The sequence below is a fragment of the Peromyscus leucopus genome, chromosome 5 (genome assembly GCF_004664715.2).
Source record: "Peromyscus leucopus breed LL Stock chromosome 5, UCI_PerLeu_2.1, whole genome shotgun sequence".
Lineage (NCBI taxonomy): Eukaryota > Metazoa > Chordata > Mammalia > Rodentia > Cricetidae > Peromyscus > Peromyscus leucopus.
The window spans coordinates 9,290,379-9,295,176 of record NC_051067.1 but is presented as its reverse complement, the minus strand read 5'-3'; positions in this window follow the sequence as shown (position 1 = coordinate 9,295,176).

Below are 4,798 nucleotides of genomic sequence, written 5' to 3'. Positions count from 1 at the left end.
AAGAGTGACTTTAGGTGACCCAGCCACCACAGGCCTGATTTTGGAGCACGTGTTGGCAGCAGGGTAGTAATCATCCTTCAGCATTTTCACCTTGGTTGGCTGAATCCTTGAATGCAGAACCTAAGGGTACAGGCACACCAGGCTAGCTGATGCTCTTGCCGGACCTTCCACACACTTTAAATTTTCCATTCATTTTATGCATCCATAGAGAATGTGTAATATCACTCCCCGTGTGTTATGAATGCCAGGACACTGTCCCCAACTCACTGCCACCTGCTTTCTGTCCCAAGCCCTCACCACATGGTGTGTGGCAGGCTGTCGGGGACTTCTCTGCAGGCTTTGCCTCTCAGCAAATGGCAGCACTGGGCTCTTCCAGCCTGGGCTCTTTCCACAGGTTAGTCTGGAGGGAGGTGTGGCCAAACCTTCTCATCTGGGGCCCACGCCTGGAGCAAGTACTGCCTCACTGGGTAGGAGGATGAGGGACAGGGGACAGAGGTGGCCCCAAGTCTTTGCTGATGGCAGAGGTGATTCCGGTGAAGACCAGCTATGGTCTCATTTCTGCTTCTCTCTGACATCTGCCCCACATTGCTAGGTCTGCATCCTGAAGAATGTACATAAGCCATACAGTTAACCCAAAGGCCATTGCCACAACATGTCTCCTGTCTCCTTTGTAGATATGCAGAGATGGGGACATCCCTACCCTGCGTGCAGAGGGACCTGTGCTGTGGCCCAGTGTCACTGGTGGCCTCCTTAGGTTCTGGAGGCTTGGGCACATCTGTATGCCTGGGTCTTGCTGGCATACAGATGTGCTGGGTTGCGCTGTGTGGGGATTAGCTGCCCTGGCTGACTTGCTGTCTGGAGAAGGCAGCTGACAGTGAGCCCAGCCCTTCCCAGCCCATGTCAACACACCCATCTTCCTCCCAGGGAAATGTGCTGGAATTCAGGTGTGGTTCTCCCCACCTTGGGGCTCACAGTCAGGTGGGACACAGACTCATCGTCAGTCTTTAGAAGTGATTTATGGTTTACATGTTCAAACGAATGGCGTTCAGGTCACCAAAACCCCAAAACTGCATGGAAAGCACCCCTCTCCCTTCTGTCTCCTAATCTTCCTGTGGTGGGTGGGGCTACTGTCACCAGCTCTGTTTGTCCCCACCCCACCCCACCCCCCACCCCCCAGGATGGCATATTTACTAAAAAGCAAACTCAAGAAATGAAGCAAGGCAGACCCAGACCACCACTGCTGATTTTGCACTACCCAGCAACTCTGGGAGATAATTGCCCATCAGTACGTGGAGGTGTTCCTGATCCCTTCAGCAACAGCAAACGATGACAGAGAACTTGCCTGCACTGTGCTTTGGCTGCTCCTCACCGCATTTTCTTTACGTTAATTGGCGCACTTGGCGGAACTCAAGAAGATCATTCTGTTGGCCCAGTGATGCAGGCTTCCACAGAACCCGGTTGCCTGCTGGGTTCCTTCAGGTTGCATGTACAGGCAGCCATGATCCTTGCACACTCATACGCCTATAGAATGAATGCTTGGAAGTGAATTGCTGGGTTAAAGGACATGGGTAGTTTTGTTTACATAACATCACTGCCTTGCCCTGGGAAGAAGTCATGGCCATTTACAGTCCCACAGATAATGCAAGGTGACACCTTGCGCTGTTGCTGCTGACCTTATGTCCTTCCCATCTTTGCCAGTGTGATGCGAGAAAGCTACCTTCCTCATAGCTTTCCCCCCATGACTGTGGCTGAGTGTCTTTTTCATTCAGATCTGCGGAATGTGGCACAGACACATTCTGCGGTGGGCGGCCCCAGGGCAGGGGAGGCCGACCCTGCTGTAGTGTTCCTGCCTGGAGGAAGATTTAAGAGTGCTGAGGTCCTTGTTGGAGGGGATAGACCAGGGAGGGCACTACTAGCAGAGGAAGGGCCTGAGCAAAGGCACACAGGGGTGGGGGATGGGGTGTCGGGATGTGCCTTCTTTCCACCATTTGCTAATGGGTCCCTGTCACCCAGCTCCAGCCAGGCTGTGTCCTCTGTGCTCTCCACACCTCAGAGAAGGCATCTTGTAGAGGGATCCTACCCCAAAGCCTCCAGTGAGGAAGGCTGCCCGCCCCCCTGACCTTCCTGCCCCGCCCACCCTGCTCCGCCAGCCAGGAGCGTACATCCTCATTAACACGGTTCAGTGGCCAGCCTGGTAATTGATCTCCCTCTGGCCCAGTGTGGACGTTGGCTAATGGGGATGAATGGGGCGGGAGGCGCTGTGAGGGATGATCACTTGGAGGCCCACACAGGGCGCAGAGGCAGGCAGGCAGGAGATGGAGATGCTGAGTTGTTGGTCTGAAAGTCTGGTGTCCATGGCTGCCTCCACCCACCCTGCCCTCACCCTGGTCCTGCAGCAGGACAAGCTGACAGGTGGACGGAGTGGCCCTGGAATTCAGCAAGCCCTGGCCCCAGGGATGGAGGCCAGTCCTGGAAGTGAGACTCCAGTTGTAGAAAAGCGCTGGGGAGGCGGTGAGCACTGCAGCCTCGAGGTTAGGCAGGTGATGTCTCCAGTCACTCTCTGTGGGGATCCTCCAGGATAGGGCAGTTATGGAGGCAGACCTGAACCAAGGATTCATGGTACGCCAACACGTGTTTATCAGGTGCTTACTGTGTGCCAGGCACTGTGCCAGGCACTGGTAGACAGGAGGTTGGGGAGAGGGGTAATAAGGAACATTCAGAAGAACGTAGATGAGGTTTGGTGCTGGGTACTATTTAAGAAGGGATCTTGCCAGGCGGTGGTGGCTCACGCCTTTAATCCCAGCACTCGAGAGGCAGAACCAGGCAGATCTCTAGAGTTCAAGGCCAGCCTGGGCTACCAAGTGAGTTCCAGGAAAGGCGCAAAGCTACAAAAAGAAACCCTGTCTCGAAAAGCAACAACAACAACAAAAAAAAAAAAAAAAAAAGAAAGAAAGAAAGAAAGAAAGAAAAAGAAAAAAAAAGAAAGAAAGAAGAAAAGAAAAAAGGGAAGGGATCTGAGAGGTACATATGCTGAGACATGAATGATGACCAAGAAAACATTCTGAGCAAAGACGACAGGCCTGAGGTGGTAATGGGCTGGGTACATTTGAGGAAACAGAAGGGGACCCTGCAGCTGAGATTTGGCCCATGAGGAAGAGATAAGGGCAGAAGTTGGTTGAAATAAAGCAAGGAGATTCATGGTCAAGGCCAAAAGCCCAGTTGCCAGGTCTAAGGAGTCACATCCTTCTGATGTGATACTGGCCAATCACAAAGGCAGAAGATGTCGTGGGGTCTGCTGTGCCTGAAAAGCCCAGGGAAGTCAGGCTTAGGTGATAGCCGCTGTGCCAGTAATGATGAAAAAGAGACACACAGGGTCATTTGGGCTAGCCTCAGACAGCTTTAGAGGTATAAAGGAGTCCTCTCTGCCACTGCAGGTGGCAGTCATGCACAGCACAGGCTTCCTGCCTTGTCCAGCCTCTGGCTGACGTGTAAGCCTGACTCAGGCAATCCTTCCAACAGCCAGAGTGCTATAAATGTGTGTTAAAGAGGCATCTGAAGGCTCACAGTGGAGCAGGGTGCAGTCAGCCTGGCAGGCAAGCAGGAGCGGTCTAGAATTCTTTCAGGATCTCAGACATTAAACCCACGTATGCTTTTTATGGGCAATTTAAACAATTTTCAAGGGTAATGTTGACTGTTCTCTTGATTTTTGCCATATGTACTGATTTTGCTGTTGAATACCCAAGTTGGATGCTGTTGTCATGGTTCTTGTGGGGCTAAGAGGTTTTGCAGACCTGTTGTGAGCAAATGTTGGAAACCCAGGGGGAGGCCTCATGTGAAGGATCATAGTGACTTCTCCCCTACTCTCACTTGCTGACACCCCCACATCCTTGCTTAGTTTGACCCTTACCCCATAATGCTGCATGGCTGACACCTGGTCAGTCCCTCTTTGTAGGGGGATTGGCAGAGGAAGGGCCTGAGCAAAATCACACAGGGGTGGGAGATGGGGATGCCAGGACGTGCCTTCTTTCCAGCATTTTCTCCTGGGTCCCTGTCACCCAGCTCCAGCCAGGCTGTGTCCTCTGTGCTGCCCACAGCTAGACTTATAATGTGATACTGGCCAATCACAAAGGCAGAAGATGTCCTGGGGTCTGCTGTGCCTGAAAAGCCCAGGGAAGTAAGGCTTAGGTGATAGCCGCTGTGCCAGTAATGATGAAAAAGAGACACACAGGGTCATTTGGGCTAGCCTCAGACAGCTTTAGAGGTATAAAGGAGTCCTCTCTGCCACTGCAGGTGGAAGTCATGCACAGCACAGGCTTCCTTCTCTTCCTCCCTCTCTCCCTCTCTTCTGCCCTTCCTTTCTTCCTCTAGTTTTCTCTTTGAGACATTCTTATTATGTAGCCCAGGCTGGCCTGGAACTTGTGATCCTCTTTCTACAATCACAAGTGTGTGTCACCATGCCCAGCCTACTCTTGAAGGTCCTGGTGTTTGCAGTGCTCTGCTGCTGTAGCAGAGCATCGACCTCGAGGGGTAAACGATGTGGGATGTCTTTCTGTACGCGGCAAGTATGTGTTGCTCCCATTGGTTAAAAAATAAAGCTACTTTGGCCTATGACAGGGAGGATGGAGCCAGGCAGGAGATCCAAGCAGAGATATAGGGAGAAGAAGTCCTGACAGAGTCGGGGCAGATGCCCATCTAGCTACCCAAGGAGCAAGATGCCAGCAGACTGGCAAAAAATAGATGAATAGAAATGGGTTAATTTAAGTTGTAAGAGCTAGTTAGTAATCAGCCTGAACACTAG